Source organism: Leptodactylus fuscus, chromosome 5, assembly GCF_031893055.1.
Source record: "Leptodactylus fuscus isolate aLepFus1 chromosome 5, aLepFus1.hap2, whole genome shotgun sequence".
NCBI lineage: Eukaryota > Metazoa > Chordata > Amphibia > Anura > Leptodactylidae > Leptodactylus > Leptodactylus fuscus.
Window position 1 is genome coordinate 164895434 of NC_134269.1, and position 21304 is coordinate 164916737.

Below are 21304 nucleotides of genomic sequence, written 5' to 3' on the forward strand. Positions count from 1 at the left end.
TTTACATTCATTTTGAGACTAAAAACGGACTGATGTACATACTGATTTCATGCTGACACCTTTTTATGCTGATAGCAAACACTGTCCATTTAAATTGTGTCAGTTTCTTTGAATATTTTTTCTTTTAATCTCGGAGAAGACTTGACTAGAGGGCAGATAAGGGGATTAAAAGTAGAAAATTGTAAACAGAGTAGAGATAAGGACACATTGAAATCAATGGGAGGCTTTATAACCCATTGATTTCAATGGGTAGCAAGCATAAGCCGGCACCCATTGAAGTCAATGGGATCTGTTTTGAAGCGCCTTGCTCTGACACATGTTTACGTGTCTAAATGAGCGGCTCGTTACTCCGTGGGAACGAAGCCTAAGGGCGCATTTGGGCACCACTGCAGAAATGTCATGGCATTCAACAGGTAAATAATGGTAAAGATAAGTCATAAAAATTTCTGTCTCACATGTCTAGATTTTCTTGCTGGTCTTGGGAGAAGAAAAAAAAAAAAAAAACCACCACACACACTTTTAGGTCGAGGCCCCGATTTGCCCACAGCGTTTTACAGTACATGTAAAGTGGATGGGATTCTTGCAAATGCAATGCCCGTTTTACAGTAAAAATCGTGGCATGGATGCTGCGATTTCGGAAATCACAGCATGTCAATTATACTGTATCTACGGAAATGCCAGCGGTTTCCTCGTAGATATAACTGAAACAAAGTCCGCGGATTAAAACTGTGTGAACTTTCTTTTTAAAGCACTGCAGGAAGAACCGCAATGTGTTGCTGCCACGGTTTTCCCTACAGCGCTTTATAGCTGTGGGTCGTCTCGTGGGGCCTTAGCCTCAAAGAAAGCTTTAATGCCTTCCCTTTAATCCTATGTATGGTACATATTGGGGTCATAAGCCATAACCATGTGCCTGCTGTTTAAACACACAACAAATTCAAACTTGACATCATCTTACCTTTCCAAATTTTCTTATGAAAAAAATATACAAAAACCCTCAACTGGCATTGGCATGTCTAAAATGCCCTAACATAACCACAATGAATCAACAAATGTTATCAAAACAGGTTTGTATCGTACATGCTACCAATAAAAAACTGGTTTGTCCCACAAAAATGAGCCATTATACAGCTCCATTGACAAATCTATTTTCAAAAATAATTTTTTTAAAGCAGTAATGCATTTAAAAACTAAATTTGAGATTACTGGAACCATAGTAATGCTCAGAATAAAGTTTACATGTAGCTTTTACACCATAGTGAACACCCTAACATGGAAACCCAAAAATCACAGACAAATTTTGTATCTTTTCACCCATTCTACCCCATAAAGATTTATACTATTTTGCAAAACCTAATGAGGGGAAGGGGGAGAAAAAAAGCCCTCTTATGGATATGGTATACAAGTATATTATAGGTATGAGGGGTTAGGAAGGAAAATCTAAAATTAAAAAAAGGAAAGTGTCTGTCCCAGAATAGGGTTAATAAAAAAAAAAAAAAAAAAAAAAAAAACATTTAAGACAGAGAACGTATATACTGTAAAACACCAAAATGCATTGGTGAATAAGTTAAAGTTGCCGGTGACTGAACATAAATACATTTCTATGACGCAACATTCCCAGGTAACTTATAAATACTGCATCACTGATGGCCCAGGGAATGAAGCCCAATTGTAGTATATTTACCGTGTGTGCACACAAATTCTATAGATCACAATAAATCCTAAACTAACATTCCCACAGCTACTAGCACCCGTACCTTACAGGTCTGCTCCAAATCTACGTGTGATTATACATGGGTGCAAACTACTGTCAGCGTTATACAAAAATAGAACATGAAAAGGTTTTTGACTGGCAAGCTGGTGAGAATGAAAAGGGCTGAAGATGGTGGCACTGCCAGCTACAAAAAGGGAAAGTGACCAATTATCCGTGTCACCATGCTAACCAACATAAATATAAGGATAGAAGCCATCCAGCTTCATTATTGTGGCAGGATCACTCTAGTTTTTCCTCTCGTTTCTGAGATAAAAGTTTAATAGTAGTTGTTAAACCTTGAAGAACTAGTGCTTTGTTTCTGTGAATAACTAGGATATTTGAACTAATTTTTAGTTTCTGTACACAAATATTAGAAATTGATTTTTTTTTAAGCTATGTATCATCAATACCATTTTTATGAACTATGGAATGTTTTCCCTCTATAGTTAAATATAAAATAACTATCTATACATTAAGCTTTGGAATACCTATATAATGATACTTTATGCATCCAAATTCTATACTTCTAAGCATTAAAGAGGACCTTTCACATCCTCGGGCACATGCGATTTAATACACCGCTAGAAAGCAGACAGGGCGCTGAATTCAGCACACTGATCGGCTTTCCCATTCTGTGCGCCCGGTGAAGAGCTATCGAGTACTATTAGTAGGGGAAGGAGGTGTTCCTCCCCGCTCTCACAGTATAGCACAATAGTGGCTACTGTCAAAAACGCCCTTCTGACGGTGAAGAGCCATGGTACTCACACTGATCGCTCTTCACCGATGGCACAGAACATGAAAGTCAATAATGCGCTGAATTCAGCTCACTGTCGGCTTTCTAGCAATGTATTAAACACCGTGTGCCCCAGATGGTGAAAGGTCCTCTTTAATAATGAGTTGATCCCCTGTTTGCAGCTAAAACAGCTTCTGGAAGACCTTCCACAAGATAATGGAGTGCGTCTGTAGGAATTGTTGCTGATTCATCTAGAAGAACATTTGTGAGGTCAAACACCAACATTGGCCAAGAGGACCTGACTCACAATCTCCATTCTAGTTCACTCCAAAATTTGTAAATGGGGTGACATTCAGGGCTTTGTTCATTCATGTTCTTCCACATGAAAATCACCCAACCATGTCCTTTCTTTGTGCACTGGGACACAGTTATGCTGCAATATAAAAAGGTCTTCCCCAAAATGTTTCCAAAGTTGAAAGCATACAGTTGTCCAAAATGTCTTTGTATGCTGAAGCAATCAATGTTCCCTTTACTTGAACTAAGGGACAGACCAATCCCAGAAAAATAGCTCCACGGCAATATTCCTCCTCTAAATTTTATATTTAGTACAATGCAGTTGGGCAAGCAACGTCCTTCTGGCATTCACCAAACTTAGACTCATTCAACAGGCTGCCAGATCAAGTGTGATCTATCACTCCACAGATCCATCCATTGCTCCAAAGTCCAGAGCTGGCATAACTTACAACACTCCATTTAATATTATATTTTGTGATATAAGGCTTGCTGCTGCTTGACCGTGATAACCCATGCCATGAAACTCCCAGGAATGAGAAAACTGGTCTGTAACAAGCCAAGTTTATTACAGATTTTTCAAAAATTTCTGATTTGACCAAAACCCAAAATTTTTGGGCTTGCCACCTACAGGCCACTGAGGTCTCTTTAGACCCCAGAGCAATATAAGTGGAAGCCCAGGGTAGGGGAGTAAACATAATAAACAATGCTCTTCACTTCTTCCACACTCCATTGTGGCATCTTATGTAGGGCACCACCTCCTTTGGGACTCTTCTGGCCTCCCGAATGGCATCAGTGGCCTCCAGGGACTGGTCACGAAGGGTTTGCCAATGTCATGATGCTTAGACAAGCACCATAATGTCAGAACCACGCACGTCATTCAGGAGGATGGAAGACAACAGGAACACACAACCCCATCAAACTGTTAAAGTTTATCACCTGCTTATTAAACTCTGTGGACTGAAGAGACTCCACAGTAGTTCTGGTTTGTTCTGAACAGTCCAAAACAAATACTGCAGTGCCATTCTCTGGAAATGTTGTGATACAAATCTCACAAGGTTTACCCAATACTACCCCTAATGCACTGTCTTTCTGATTATATTAATTCCTGCAAAAAAGATGATTAATGATTAAGAAACAATGATAAGAGCCATGTCCCAGTACTTTTGTCTGTATAGAGTATCTTGGAGAAGTTTCACAAACAACGTCCCATAGCTAAAACTGAAGAACGTCATAATACGCAAAGCAAATATTTACTTAAACAAATCTTCCTTAAGTGTTCATCTTGCACTAACCACACTATGTGGAAAGAACAGACAGGGAGACTTACATACTGCCTTAAATACTTACCTCTACAATTCTTCACGGTTTTCTCCATTGCCGCTGCTTGGGCCTCCTGCTACATCTTTTCTCTACTATTTCATTGCCTTTAATTTATAAGAATGATTGGCTGGCCAGGTTACACAACCTATCACAGCTCACGGCACTGACACAAACCACGGCCACAAGGGAGTGCACATCTTTGAACAGGCCTCTGCCATTTGAATGACGTCAGCCTAAGTGGAGGAACATATGTATGCAAGTGCCTTCTTCTCAAATACAAGTAGTACAGATCTGAGGAGATATTTTTAGAACGTGCTAAGAATTCTGTTTATTTTTTTTAATGAGCTATTCCATCTAAGGGCTAGTTCACACGTGGGCAAAGGGGAGGTTTTTGACAGCGGAATTCGCTTCAAAAACCTCTCCTTTAACATGGTGGTCTATGTAAACCACTAGCTTTTTTTTTTCCTCCTAGCGTTTTCCGCCTGAAGAAGTGACATGACCTTTCTTCAGGCGGAAAACGCCTGAAGAATTGCATAGAAGTGAATGGGAGGCGAAAACCGCGCGGTAAAAAACCGCGCGGTTTTTTGCACAGAAAACCGCGCGTTTTTTTGCAAAAAACCGCGCGGTTTTCGCCTGCAGTTTCTATAGCACATATAGGAAAAAAAAAACCTAGCGAAAACCGCGTCAAAAACCTTGTCAAAAACCGCGTGGAATGCAAAAAACAGCGTCAAAAAAACTCCCCGAGGTTTTTTACCTCGCACAAATAAGCTAGGCGGTTTTCACGTGTGAACTGACCCTAAGCAATCCTTGTTTATATACTAGATTAGAAAATATAGACAATAGAAAAGAACAACCTAGTCATGATCCAAGGCTCCTAAATGGGATGGACATTCACTAAAGCCACTCTCCCAGTGCACAGTACAGAATAAACCTGATTCAGTTCAGGTCATCTTGACTCTGTTTGGGTACGAGGCAGTTGGTTTTACACTGTAGAAACTACTTGCTTCACGTAGTGGGTTGTTATCTGAAATCAGCAATGAGCAGTTTCTGGACACATGACCTTCTGGTACCAGTTTGGCTGGCAGGGAACCTAGCCTAAAGTGGTACTAAAGGTACTTTGCTGTATATTTTTGCAGTGGGGGAAAAAATAAATACATAATATCAGTCCAAGGCTGAGGTGATCCTACCGTTAGGTGGTATTAGACAGTCTTCTTCCTTTGAAGGAAAGCCAAGTTACATACCATTTCCTAAGGAGCATTGCTTGGCCTGCAAGACTTCCTAGGTTTTTGCAAGAATAAGCTGAAGCCACTGACAAGAAAGTGTACTGGTCATCATGTATTCTGAGTGTCCATGTGTTACACAGACAGCTGGTGCAGAAAAACATCTGGATCTTAGGGATTTTTACTGCCAAAAATCAGTTGTAGCAAAATTAGTCTCTCTGTTCCCTTCTATGATAACATGTCACTACAGAAGTCTTAAAGTTCACATACGAGAAAGTCAGTCTTCTATATGAATGGAGTCCTCCCCTCTTTTTCCCAACAGATTATGTAGAGGGAGGACAGGATTTGATAATGTTATCATGCCAGATCCTTTGTTCTCCTGACAATAAGTTGCAGCAACAGGTATCCAATTGTTGTTTACATCCCCTCACCCTATAGAAAATACAAATATGCCTGTCCATAGCAAGTGTGTATGTGCATAGGGAGTTCATCAGGAATAGCTTTTTAATAAGATTTTTTGCACCTTAAGGGTGCATTCAGACTACGTAACGCCGGGCGTGTATGAGAGCCGTACACGCCGGCATTACGGCAGACTGCCGAACACTTCCCATTCACTTCAATGGGAGCGCTCGTAACAGCGGCGTTTACGAGCGCTCCCATTGAAGTGAATGGGAAGTGTTCGGCAGTCTGCCGTAATGCCGGCGTGTACGGCTCTCATACACGCCCGGCGTTACGTAGTCTGAATGCACCCTAACAATGGGTTGATATCATCTGCACCATCTATACAGCAGAAGATAAGAGCACCCTATTGTCTGACAAGTGCTGAGACCTGTCACTATAGAAAAGACCACAAACCAATAAAAGCTAAACTTCCGAACAGGGAGAGTGATATTAGCTCACAAAAGCGCCACTTTTGGAACAAAGTAAATTAGGAAGTTTATTAGCTATTCTATTAAAAATTGGTTTAGAAACAATTCTTTGCTCAAAAAACCCTGTTTAAAAAGGAAAAGATTTATGTACCTCCTTTAATATGTATACTTTACATCTACAAGAATATATTACGGAATTGCTTTAATAGGCGTCACTATGACACCATTCATTTTATCTTCAGCACCAAGGGAGCTAAAGATATACTGTAGCTGAAGGGAATTTATTGTATGCCCCCCCCCCTTGGTTTTTCTAACACCAGTCTGCATGCTGTTTTAATATAGTCTGTTGTCTGGGTATAAAATCACAAATTATAGACTGCTATAAATGGTAACATGCTGACAGACTGGTAGGGAAATTTCAAGGAATTTTATTATTCCCATGCAATTGCATTAACTGATACCTCATACAGCTAAAATGCTATTCTAATAGCAATGTGGAAATTAAAAAAAAGGTGTGAGACCTTAAATGCACATATCTGCATCGTCCTGTGTGAACTGCTGCTATTCGTGAGCCCTATAAAGTGAGGCTTGTACTGCAAGTGAACTCACCTTGTAGATGAATTGCTGCATTTAGGACAATGGACACTGGGGAGTAGTACTAATACTGGTGAGATAGTGTTTGTACTTGTTGCAGAGGCAGCATCTGGGCACTGCCATATGCCAGCGCTTCTCAAATCAAATACTTGGATCCGTGCAGACCTCAGGGGTTAGTTGGGGATGATGAGGAAAGTCAGTACACAAACATTACTGCGCTTGTATGTCACCTTTTAAGGAAGTCGCCTTTATTACCTATAACCCAGGTGCCACTCTGCTCCTGTGTTCTGTACAGGATACAAATATGAGCTACAGCACAAACTAAATACTGATAGTGTATGTAATGGAGAGCACTTCCCACGGGAAATGATGCAGGAGGCTGAAAACATTTAACACTGCCTCAATGCTATAGCAAAAGCTACAAATCAGAGAAATAAACCAAATAGAGACTGCGTGAGAGTCTACACCATGAAAAATGAAAGGGGGGGGGGCTGAGAATTTTTTTTTTATGTAAGCAAATAGAATGGCATACATCACATATGCATTCTATTTTGACATTGTGCTGCATCATAGAGAACATATATCTTTAAACTTAGAAAACTAGGAATTTATGTGCGAGTCCTTGTTTATTCCAAAAACATACACAAAGAGGAAAAAAAAGAAAAGATTTCTGTATCATGACTAGCTGCTGGGAAGAGGTTAATGGAAATGGCCAGTATTTACAAAATGCCAGGAAGTCAAGTGATGCCACCTTATTTTATTGGTGGTGCCAGGCAGCTAGAGAAGGGAGGTGCTGGCAGTCTATCACAGTGGTCTCTCCTAACAAGCAATAAAATCTAATAGAAAGTGAGGATTAAAGGAGCCGCTCACATTAGCCTTTCCATCTTTATGCACTTATCTAGACGCTGGTTATAAAGGAGCCCCCACGTTTTAGTTACTTCTAGTTTCTGTCATTACTATTTTTAGGATCTCTACTTGCTGTATGTGAATGGAAATGTTATTATACTTATAGGCTGAAAAACAGACCTACATAAATGTGGCTTTACAGTGGTTTTGCCACAATTTCTTAAATGCTTTTTCAATATTTCTAGCTGTTCTATTACAATCATGGATTTTAGATGGATTTTCCCAATTGCATTTTCTTGACTGCTTCATCCATTACATCTGATGTTAGATGAATAGCAATATCGGCTCTGTCATCAGCTACACCATCAAACATTGACCTTTCAGGCTTATACAATTCAGTTGTAAGCTGGTATCTTTAACTTAGGAAAACCAACATAAGTAGTCATTTCTGGTATTCAGGCTGTTGCCAAATGGTACACGGTCACTCCTTTAGTAGATAAGAGTGGAGAATATATACTGTAATATATATATATATATATATATATATATATATATATATAAAATTTAGCTTTTTCACACTGTGTTTTGTAGTGTTGTAGGTGTGTGTGTGTCTATCTATCTATCTATATATATGAGGGTGTGAACCTAGAGGGCACTGGAGAGCAACCCAAAAACAGGGTTGAAAAGGACCTTCACCACACCCATACCTGAGGACCCAACTCCAGAGAGTAAACAGAGAAGAAGAGTGCTGCTGGTGACCTGCAGGAGCATGTGGACTGTCGACCAGTTAGAGACATACAAGTGGTCTGTCCCAAAAGAATGGGATTTCAGAAGGGACTTGGTTAAGTTCGATGAGAGCCAGACTGATGAGAAGAAACCTCAGTAAAGAATCTTGCCCTCAGTGGATTACTCGAGTCAGGAACCAAAGTGAGGTATTGCCCTGTGTGAGAGCTAGGCTGTTTTGTTATTTCTAGAAAAAAAAAAAATACGTACCCTACCAAATAAAGTCCCTTTATAGAATAAACATAACAACTAAAGGAAACATCAGACAAATGCAAATATATATATAAAAAGTATGAAAAATATCTATTGAGAACCAAATAGTTAAAAAGTCACAGGGAGACCTCGTAGGTGAAATGCGCATCATGTGTTCAGCAGTTTACTCCCCTCAGCACTGTGCAGTGGTCTCCGTTGCTCACTATTTTACTCTGTCTCTGGGTATGTAATTTTTGATATATGATGTTGCTATTTATCTGGCTAGTTGTCTAGCTGGCTAGCTGCTATGTTCCCTGGGCATTGTGTTATATGCACATACTCCATAGTCTCAGAGATTCCCTAGTATATGCCTATGACTAGGACTGCACTGCACTTTGCTGAGTGGGTTGATTTATGTGTCTGCTCACTATTTTTAGTGGGTTATTTTTATATGTATCCCTGTGACTTTTTAACTATTTAGTTATCAATAAATATTTTTCATACTTTTTATATATATATTTTTGCATTTGTCTCATGTTTCCTTTGGTTGTTATGTTTTGTTACTCTTCTTAGGGCTAGTTCACAAGGGCATGGGACCGTGTATTTTGGTCCTGATTTTGATGCAGGAAGCCACGTCAGAATAGGACCAAAATGCGCCTGCCGCGGCTTCCCGCTCCGGAGTAGGCCCAAATGAATGGGCCTAGTTCAGAGGGTACTGTCGCAAGGCGGACACCGGGGCTGAATCAGCTGCAGAATCCACCTGAAGAAAGGGCAGCTCGCTTCATTTTTCCGTGAGGCGAAACATACCGCTCACAGAAAAAAGGAAGGTAGCGGTCTACATAGACCTCTATTGTGAGGGGGCGGATTCTGAGGTGGATTTGGCATCAGAATCTGCCCCCTCTTGCCCTATGTGAACAAGCCCTTACCATTTTCAAGCTGAATAAAGCCACTTCTTTTGGATTACCTGATATGCTGTTTGACACCCAGCGCCACCAACACCTCTGTTAAGTCCAGCAAACTACTACCTTTGATCATAAACTACCCCCAAATGTCATTTTATATACATATATACACATAGGAGAGGATAAGGGTCAGATGGCAAAGTTCTCTTGTATATATGTGAATGAAGTTCTAGTACTCTTGGTGACCCGAGCGCCATTCATTTGCCAAAGATTATCACCCCAGAAACTAAATAGATGTGAATGGAGTGCTGGTCACGCAAGCCCTCCAAGCACTACATTGGATATTCGTGAATTTTCAAGACAATTTTTTGCAGCACAACTAAAGCTTTTGGAGCCCTAGCAAATGAAGCTGAAGTACCAAGTGAGGTTCCTAAGTCATTCATTCTGCAGATATTCCCCGTGCCGCTTCTGCCTCCACTCACAGCTTTGTGAAGGGGCTCTCCTATATAATCACGAAGGAGTTGTGACGCATCATCTTTAGGATGGCTGTTTGTTTATAAGCTGTGGACTGAATGCACTACATATACTGTAGACATATCAAATACTTGAAATATAATATGTCAAGCACGATGAATACTTATTTTACAAGGAATATAATAAATGTTTAAGGCAGCTGTACAGATTACCTAGGTATACAGTACATGGAACAAGAATGGGGAATGCCAATAACAAGGAAGAATAGACATCACCTCACCAATGATACAAGCAAAGATAAATATAATATAATTGTACCAGAGGGCAGTAAAATAATATACCCAGATATCATTAACAAGTGTACCAAGAACTCTCATAACAGGAAGTGCTGTTTATACCATGCTGCTAGGAAATGGAGCCGGGGATACGGTTGTATTATTTCACTTAGATACAGTATATATTAACTTAAACTAAGTCCATGTAGAGAAGAGTTGGATTTCAGTTGCACTCTAAATATTGATTGTGAAGGCAGCAATTGTAGAAAATATGCAGTAAAATTTGTAGTACATATATGTATAATAGTACATCACAGAAAAGAAAATGTCACCAGAAATCTGGTCTTGATAAGAGAATGGTCTTCTCATAGATGTGCTCTTTTTTAAAGAGGTTTTATTATACAATTTTATTTCTTATATAGTTTTACCATTAGATTCCATTCACTAAACAGTCATTAGTTTCTTCATTTTTACATAAGACATATAAGATACATTTTCAGAATAGCTATATTGGGGATTGTGGTTGAAGGAGGATGCGCTTGTTTCCTTACAGCTACACAGCAGTCTGTATTGACAAGTTACAAAACGGAGAATGAATTCAATTCATGATGAGGCTGCGGAACTCCTTTCTACTACAAAAGTGGCATAAATGATAATAAATGTGGCCCAGGTAGTGACCCTGACCTCACCCACTTTCTGAAAAGTGTCCTGGCAGATGCAAAATTGCCACTTGCGACTACTTTTTCCCAAAAATTCCATCACATGCACGTAAGAAAACATAACTAGAACCGAAAACATTTGCTTATGACTACAGTTATACTTAGGTATTACACTCCACCAGTGTCTCCATCACATAGGCAGCCCTTGTGGTCACTGGATCATAAATAGAGATGAGCGAGTACTGTTCGGATCAGCTGATCCGAACAGCACGCTCCATAGAAATGAATGGATGCACCTGGTACTTCCGCTTTGACGGCGGCCGGACGCTTAACCCCCCGCGTGCTGGCTACGTCCATTCATTTCTACACGAGCGTGCTGTTCAGATCGGCTGATCTGAACAGTACTCGCTCATCTCTAATCATAAACTCTGCAAGGAACGTCACGATTTCATTACTGTATATTAAAGATATACACAAATCAAGACGGAGACTTTTGAATAGCAACTAGGCAATTTTAACTATTGCATGGCTGCTTCAGTCTGGATATAAATGAAAGTCATTTTCTAGACCACAGTTGTACAGTAACTCAGCAGTTAACATACAGTATGTTACAATACAATAATTTGCATATGGACTTAGCCTATATAGGGGTATCATACGATAGCTACAGGTCTGTACTATTAGTAGCCAAAACAAAACAAAAAGGTGGGGGGGTGCCATTTGGCCACTGGCACTGCTCACAAATACACTTGTGTCATATCTTCAGTTCAATGGTATTCATGAGCAGAGGACAACCATGCCTTCCTCCACCCCTTGGTGGTGACTATGGTGTATGCATGTATTGCAGGAGTGATTTCCTTATTTTCTCTAGAGTTATCTTCTCATACATGTAGTGTCCCTGTGTGATAAACTGGCCACAATAATGAATCGTGGCTGAGTTTCTGACTGTAACCATTGGCAACCAATTAAGATATTTTAGAGGAAAATAACCCCTTTTTATTAAAAAGATTTTAATAGTCTAAAAACTTAAATATAGTCAGGTTTGGGGGGAAACCCCTTTAAGCTGACAGATCCACTTTAAAGGGAATCTTCATTCGTTGTTTGAGTCATGTGATTATAAATTAGAAAACTTACAACTTTTATGTATACAATGGATAACCTTCATTTACTGACAGATCCCTAACCCACAAGTAATCATTAAACATTGCTGGTTGAAGAATCTAGCAGTCAGTGTCCTATATTTCAGTTTCCTCTAGCTTTCTAGACAGAGAGGAGATTGGGATATGAGGATTATCTGTAAATACAACAAAACACCGAGTTTCAAGTGGATGCATGTACCTGATTCCATAGTCCCCAGGATTTTCAATGGGAGACAGTTTTTTCTGAACTATAGATTACAATATCAGGGTTCATTATAAAGTGATAAGGGGTAAAATGCGCATAAGGAACCATAAGAAGAGTCATGTGGTCCCTAGGAAGGCATTTAAAGAAGGGCAAATGAGGGGTAGCAGGCGGATTTTGTTCCTACATTACTGTACTAAGTAATCCCCATCTACCTAGCACTTCTATTTATTGTGAAGTTTAGTAATGTCACTTCCCACACACTGTGTTGGTTGTGATGTGCCTTGGCAGTATTCTTTATCTGTGGGAGACAGACTCAGGCATCCATGAAAGTTATCCAGGGTAGACTAATGGTTTCTTGGGAGGAACCAGTGGAGGTGGATGAGCACCACTGGCTCCTAGTCGGTGGGATGGCAGATACATCTGGCCCTTCACAAAATCACTTGGGTTCACCCACCTGTGGTGTATTCTGCTGTATATAAGGCTGGCTTTTTTGCTGACGTTTGAAATTGCAGCAATGCTTAGGACATGTTACTATGCATGTCACCTGTATGCTACCAGCCATTATACTGGAAATTTCTGGTGTAAGAACACTGAACAGTTCTTCAGCCAAAAATAAATAAATAAAAAAGTGCGAACCCAACAAAGAGTGGTAATGCCACACATTTGTGCCACAATATTGTTCGGTGTGGTTTATTGTTTTATATTCTTGGATTATGAATCTGTACACTCCCTAAAAAGCAGAACTTTCTATATGTAGGAGCTACAAAATAAGTATATTATATTCCACATCACTATCCTATTTCATATATTAGGGTGGATCTATTGTCTACATGCAGAAGTCAATGTACTCTATTTACATTGGAATGTAATGAAGGAATATACAAGCAGGGAACATTTTCCAATTACAATGCGCTCACATAAGACATTAATATTGTCATTCATCGCACAGGGTAATTATCTATATTAATTATAACATGTTTCAGGTTCAGGTTGCATTCTTATTTAATAAAACTGTCATTAAATGAAGCCAAAGAAATTCTCATTTAAGTGCTCATACTGAGATGACTGGTGGAATTACTATGGTATTGTGTGTGTGTGTGTGTGTGTGTGTGTGTGTGTGTGTGTGTGTGTGTGTGTGTGTGTGTGTGTGTGTGTGATGTAAATACACCCCCATGAAGCAGTATTGTCACTGCACCTGAAGCATTGCATACAAGCACAACAATATCCAGTGCACTTATAAAATCTGTGACATCAGGTGTATTGCATTACAAGTGCTGCTTACAGATACACTGCTACAGTAAGTGCAGGCAGTGAAACCTAAGGAGCTTACACTCATCTAACCTGAGCCTGCAGGAGAGAATGCACACAGCAGATGCCTGATCATCGCACTGCAGTCACAGATGTCTCATTTTCGATCTGTCATGTTCTTGCAGCGCTGTCACTTTAAGAGAAGCCCCTAAATGCACATTCCATAAGAAGTCATGAAGTCTACAGGACCCCCGAGCTCAGCAGTGCCAACTATATAGCATGAATGCAGCAGATGACATAGCACAGTCTTACCATTGCAGTGTGGGTGCAGAGAAGAGTCCCAAATGCATGTTACTACTGGCTCATAACAGTCCTCATCCTTCCATGGACTCACAAGACGTGAATGTGACTCCGCTCACTTTCCTCCTTGGAGTATCCCCTGCAGTGCCCTCATTGCACGAAGTCTCCGTCCACATTAACCCGTGCAGTGCCAGCCCCTCAGGAAGTTTGCCTCAGCGAGCACCTGGAGCTGTGCTGACTAGTGCACTCGCAGCTGACTGAGTCTCCACTGCCGCCTTGTATACACATTCATTCAGTGCCTCGGCCAATCACAGGGCGGCACACGCGATGCTGAACTTGGTTTCTTATTCAGTCAGATTCCTAGTCAGGGCTGAAGCTGATTCTTATTCAGCAGTTTCTTATTTGTCTGATATTTTCTTATTATGAAGAGGAATTACCTTATAATATATTTCAATGGACTCTTGTGGAATGGAAACTGGTGAAAGCAGCCTGAATACAACATGACTGGAACTGAATTGGGCATCAAAGTTGGCACCATAGAGTATGATTAAAGGAATCAACTGATCTCACAGGGACGCAACATACAAAAATGGATCATGTGCTTCAATGTCAATTAAGTCCACAGGTTCTGGGCATGAGAGAGGGCATCAAAGTGGGCATAGGGACAGGTGATATTCAATTGAATAAGTAACTAGTGTTATTGGGTTAAATGACTTTACATAGGGAGGTCTTCATAGCCTCAAAATCTGGGCAAAAGAACTGGCAAAGAGGACAGACAGACACCAGTTGTTTATTCAAAGCAGTAAAGGGGGAAATGATTTTAGGCCACTGATCTAAGGCTGCGTTCACATGGAGTTTTTTGGTCAGGACACTGACTCAAATTCCTCCTCCTAAAAACGTCTCACCATAGGGCCGTAATCTCAGCGCTAAAGCGCTGTGTAAAGAACCGCAGCGTGAATGCATTGCAGTTCTTTCCGCAGCGCCTTCAACAGAAAGTTCAGAGTTTTCCTCTGCAGACTTTCTATTACAATTATATCTATGGGAAAGCCGCCGCCGTTTCCATAGATATACTTGACATGCTGCGATTTGCAAAGCCGCAACGTGTCCGCACTGCGTTTTTTTCCCCGCAAAGTGGGGCTGGGATTCACATGAATCCCATCCCCTTTGCTTGTACTGTAAAACGCCGCGATTTTTCCCGCCACATCTCCACTGCGGGCAAATCGCGGCGTTTACGGCCCATGGGGCCCCGGCCTTAAACTGCCAATATACAGAGGGCGGGTGATAGCCTGCAACAGGGTCCATTCACACAGAGGAATTTGTTGCTGAATTTGACGTGGTATTTTTCCGCGATTTTCAGTTTTTCAGTGCGGATTTGGCAAATTCTGTGATGTGGATTTTCTGCCTCACATTGACTGCGTTGGTTTTTACAGGAGGAATCCGCCTGAAATAAGCTTTTTTTTCCCCAGGTAGTGGAAAAATTCTGCAAGTGAAAAAAAAAAAAAAAAAAGCTAGCAGAACCCATTGAAGTGAATAGGTCTTTTTTTTTCAGCGCTGATTCTGACGCAGGTTCCGTGAATGGATGCTTTTGCCCCACGTGGCATTTTACAGTGACTGCAAGGTGGATGGGATTATAGCAAATCTCATCCACACCTTACGAAGAAATACGCACTGCGGACACGCTGGGGCTTCCTAAACCATTGCAGTTTTGGAAATCGCAGCTTGTCAGTTACCGTATTTTTCGGACTATAAGACGCACTTTTTTTCCCCCAAATTTGGGGGAAAAGAAGGGTGCGTCTTATAGTCCGAATGTGGCGCCTGGCATCCGCTGTACTAGAGAGACGGATGCCGGCAAGGGATAGATGCCGGGGCCTGAGACATCGCTGCGCTCTTCTGCCCTGCATGAAGCCAGCAGCGGCTTCATGCAGGACAGTGGAGCGCAGCGATGTCTCAGGCCCGGCACCTGTGCCAGCGTCTATCCCTCCCCGGCATCCGCCTCTCTAGTACAGCGGATGCCGGGTCAGTATTGGCGGCCCCTTCTCCCCTGGGGCCGGTCCCCACCGGCCCCGTACCTGTGAAGTTGCAGGCCGGCTCCTGCGCGGCGATATCGCAGGAGCCGACCTGTTCGGGTGACAGCCGGGAGCCTAATGAGGCTCCCAGGCCTGTCACTGCTGTATTAGTATTGCGGCTGGTCTCTATGACCAGCCGTAATACTAATAGACAGAATGTCCCATAGACGGCAATACAGTTGACCGCAATAGTGACCGCAGGCTCAAGCCCCCGGGGGGGAATAAAATAGTAAAAAAAAAAAAAAAAAAAAAAGCTTTAAAAATATAAATGAAAATTCTAAATCACCTCCTGTCCCTAGAAAAAAAAAAATAAAAAAAAAAAAAAAATTATATATATATATATACACACACACACTCACCGGCCACTTTATTAGGTACACCATGCTAGTAACGGGTTGGACCCCCTTTTGCCTTCAGAACTGCCTCAATTCTTCGTGGCATAGATTCAACAAGGTGCTGGAAGCATTCCTCAGAGATTTTGGTCCATATTGACATGATGGCATCACACAGTTGCCGCAGATTTGTCGGCTGCACATCCATGATGCGAATCTCCCGTTCCACCACATCCCAAAGATGCTCTATTGGATTGAGATCTGGTGACTGTGGAGGCCATTGGAGTACAGTGAACTCATTGCCATGTTCAAAAAACCAGTCTGAGATGATTCCAGCTTTATGACATAGCGCATTATCCTGCTGAAAGTAGCCATCAGATGTTGGGTACATTGTGGTCATAAAGGGATGGACATGGTCAGCAACAATACTCAGGTAGGCTTTGGCGTTGCAACGATGCTCAATTGGTATCAAGGGGCCCAAAGAGTGCCAAGAAAATATTCCCCACACCATGACACCACCACCACCAGCCTGAACCGTTGATACAAGGCAGGATGGATCCATGCTTTCATGTTGTTGACGCCAAATTCTGACCCTACCATCCGAATGTCGCAGCAGAAAACGAGACTCATCAGACCAGGCAACGTTTTTCCAATCTTCAATTGTCCAATTTCGATGAGCTTGTGCAAATTGTAGCCTCAGTTTCCTGTTCTTAGCTGAAAGGAGTGGCACCCGGTGTGGTCTTCTGCTGCTGTAGCCCATCTTCCTCAAAGTTGGACGTACTGTGCATTCAGAGATGCTCTTCTGGCTACCTTGGTTGTAACAGGTGGCTATTTGAGTCACTGTTGCCTTTCTATCAGCTCGAACCAGTCTGGCCATTCTCCTCTGACCTCTGGCATCAACAACGCATTTCCACCCACAGAACTGCTGCTAACTGGATCTTTTTTCTTTTTCGGACCATTCTCTGTAAACCCTAGAGATGGTTGTGCGTGAAAATCCCAGTAGATCAGCAGTTTCTGAAATACTCAGACCAGCCCTTCTGGCACCAACAACCATGCCACGTTCAAAGGCACTCAAATCACCTTTCTTCCCCATACTGATGCTCGGTTTGAACTGCAGGAGATTGTCTTGACCATGTCTACATGCCTAAATGCACTGAGTTGCCGCCATGTGATTGGCTGATTAGAAATTAAGTGTTAACGAGCAGTTGGACAGGTGTACCTAATAAAGTGACCGGTGAGTGTATATCATAAACCACCGGGTTTTTTTTTCAATACAAGGTGATCTAAGCAATAGATATTCCCCAAAATGGTATAACTAAAAAGTACAGCTGGCCCCGCAAAAAAAACACTCTATGCATCCCCGTACAGCGGCAGGGTCACCTGTCAATGTGGCCTTGCAGCTGTTGCAAAACTACAACTCCCATATATTAAATATTTTACCATTTTTTGCTTCAAAATTTTTTTTCCCTATTTTCCTCCTCCTCTAGTCCAGTGCGTCTTATAGTCCGAAAAATACGGTATACCTATGGAAACACTAGCGGTTTCCCCATATGTATAATTGAAGCAGAAAGTCCGTAGAGGTTTCCTTTCCTATTCCTTACTTTCTGTGAAGAGCGCTGCGGCCTAATATGTGCCTTAACCTTAAGTTGAGCCTGACCCAAACAGGTTCTGATCAGAAGAACTGGCATCAAAGCCGCCAAAGAGGCATCTTTCACCAATTTGAATAAGTAATGGGTTAAATAAGTTTTGTCTACTGATGTCACACTGTCAACGTGCAGAGGATGATGTCCATTATCAAATTCAGTTGCGGTCACCCTGACCCAAACAGCATTAAAAAATGGTAAAGTGGCACTTTTTACTGATTTCAATAAGTGGACGGCGTATTAAAAGATGAAATGACTTAGGCCCACTGGTCTCAAACTAACACAATACAGAAGGCGATCCCCATATCAAATTCCATTGAGCGCAGCCTGGTCTCCACAGGCTCTGGGCATAAAAGCTGGCATGAAGTTGTGCAGATGGTCATGTTTTTACTGGTTTAAATACGTAGCTGGTGTTTATAAAGGGTTAAAAGAGACTTGGTCACTGACCTTACACTGCCAACATGCAAAGGGTGAAACAAGGCCTGGTCTGAACAGATTCTGGGCATAAAGGACACATACTTGTTACGGCTTTGATAAGTAGCTGGTTTTCATATAGGGTTAAATGACTGGGCCACGGATTTCAAAATGCCAACATACAGAAAGTGATGCCACTTCTCAAATTCAGCTGAGTTCAGCCTGGCCGGAACAGATTCTGCACAAAAGAACTGGCATCAAAATAGACAGACACATTTTACTGAATTGAACAACAGGTGTTTTTATAGGGTTAAATGACTTTGGGCAGCGGATTTCACAGGATATGTAGGCAGGATATGTAGGCAGTGCGAGATCGCTCAGTCATTTAACTCTATAAACTCCAGTCACCTATTCAAACTAGTAAAAAGTGACAATGCGGAAGTTCATTTTCCAGTTCACCAGCTTCAGTATTATGCGGCAGAAGCTAGAGTTCATATGTGGCCGCTGTGTCCAGGCCTAAGGCTTCTTCTCCTCACTGATTTGTGCCAACTTTTGCACCCTTGGTGCAGACTATGGTGTTTGTGGTGTACACTGCTGTTCAGAGCAGAAGTCAATAAAGAGGGGTCAATGCATGCTATGCAGGGGTCATGTTTACATATAAACTGACAGTTCAGTAACCATCAAGTACCAGGCACTAACCTTATAGAAACGCACCCTATAGCTGTCTTTACATTTGCCTTATTTTGGCAGTTTTTTGCATTTATTGTTAAATCATCAATCTAATAAAGATAAGAATTAAAATCAAAGATCATTACAAAATATCAAACAAATCTTTGTTGAACTAAAGAAAAATAAATAAATCAGGGGGTGCTGAAAAGTATTTTCTGCTGCGTGGGGTCTGACCAGGGACCGCGGGCTGCTAGAGTCCCACATACCTGGTTGACTGCCACCGTAGGAGGACGTTAGCCTATGAATGTATAGTACTGAAACAGTGATCAGTCCTAGTGTGTAAAAAAAAAAGTGTATTCATGTCTGGGATACTAATGCCCTCTTTGATAAATTATTTGAGAGGCACAGTTTTCAAATTCAGGTCACCCCTTAGAGAACTTCACTTAACTGGTACCATAGAGGGTCTGCAAACATGACATTGCATCCAAACATCTAAAATTGCACTACAGAAGCCACATAGCTCCTTTCCTTCGGAGCTCTGCTGTGTACCCAAACTGAAGTTTATGCCCACATGTACACTACATGACACTGGTGTACACATGATAACTAACTTAATGTTATATGTGGGTATAAACTGCTATTTGGGCACAGCCAGGCACAGAAAGAAAAGAGTGCTATGTGGTTTTTGGAGCACTGATTTAGGCAGTTTGGTTTTTTGGAAGTCATGACACCATACTTCCCAACCATCCTCAATCATTGGGACAGTTCCAGAGTCTGGGTCCTGTCTCGCTAAGTATGTCCCGGCTTCAATTCATCTGCATCCAGGACACAGATGAGTTGACTACAGTGATGAAGCAAGAGCCATCCACAGAAACTCATGCTTCACCACTGTGACCCTGTGTGCTCCGGCCCCAAGACCTGTAGGTGTGCTGTGATGATGTCACTCACAGTGCGCCTGCAGCTCTCTGAACACCCCAGGAGAAGAGACTTCTAAAGAACAGTAAGGGAGCAAGGGAAGGCAAGTATCAGTGTTTTTATCATGTTAAGGAGATGGAGGGGAAACATTAAACATGGGTGGGCAGATGAAGGAAACAGGACATTAAACTGGGGTTCAGATTGAGGGGCACATTAAATAGTGGGGGGGGGGGTGCTGGAAAGAGACACTAAACCATGAGGGTAGCTGGTGAGGAACATTAAAGGGGTATTCCCACCTCACATACTCATCAGTCTTTACTGCTGTAAAATCTTCTTTCTTCCTGGTTTCTTGCATCATTTGGTGGGCGAGGTTTCACATGCAACCTGCCGTTTAGCTCCGCCCCCAAATTTGTGTGTAGCTCCGCCCACCCATATTGGACTATGAAGTACAGGCGTCCAGAAACTCCCTCTAAATCTATACTTCAATAGCCAAAAAGTGCAGTGCTCCTTTCCTTCTGAGCCCTTCTGTGTGCTCAAACAGCAGTTTACGTCCACAGAAATAACTTAAAGGGGTATTCCCACGTTGCATACTCACCAGTCTTCACTGCTGTAAAATCTTCTTTCTTCAGGGATAGCCCACTTATTAGTTTTAAAATTTCGTCTCACACAATATGTACACTGAAATTGCATATTTCTATGAAATTTTAAATTTTTAACTTAAATTTTTAAATTGCAATTTTTATCAAATTTACTATTTTTTTTCAATAAAAATACGAAAATTTTGAGCAATGTTTACCACCAACATGAAACAAAACGTATCATGAAAATAAACAATCTCAAAATCACTTGTTTAAATTAAAACATCTCAAAGTTATTGCCATATAAAGGGACACGGCAGTTTTGAAAAATGAGGCCTGGTCCATAACCCCTTCTCGCTCTGTGCCGTACTAATAAAAGTATGGCAGTGTGCCTGCAGTTGAAGCAGAAATATACTCTTTCGAATTAACCCTCTGGATGCCTTGATTGATAGTGAGGACTTGGGTATCCCCACGCGCTATCAAAAATTGTTCTAATTATCCTGTACGGTGAATTCCATTAAAAAAAAAACACCACAATGCACAAATTAACATATTCTGGTCACTTTGCTTTCCCCCAAAAAAATAAAAAAAATCATCAAAAGATGATCATATATAACAAACATTGGTACCAATAAAAAGTACAAGTTGCTCCCCAAATAAAGAGCCCTCACATATCTCTGACAACAGGACAGCAAAAAAGGTTATAGGTGTCAGATTTCGGCGACCCCAGGAAAATCATTCAATTTTCAAAAAGGGACGGTAAACCATGATAAAAACCAATATAAATATGGTATCGATGTAATCGTAATGACCCGCCGGACAAAGCTGCCATGTCATTTTCAATAGAGAGTGAACACTATAAAAACAAAATGCAAAAATGATGA

The 21304-nt window shown here is 41.4% G+C and overlaps 1 protein-coding gene across 1 annotated transcript in view; it reads right to left on the minus strand.

Annotated features, from left to right (window-relative positions):
- The window catches only part of HTR4 (5-hydroxytryptamine receptor 4), a 283663-nt gene extending 269627 nt beyond the window's left edge, over nt 1–14036 (minus strand). Inside the window, exon 1 of the mRNA XM_075274689.1 lies at nt 13816–14036. The gene's annotated coding sequence lies outside the window, so the exon portion shown is untranslated. The remainder of the gene's footprint in view (nt 1–13815) is intronic.
- Between the last annotated feature and the right edge of the window lie 7268 nt (nt 14037–21304).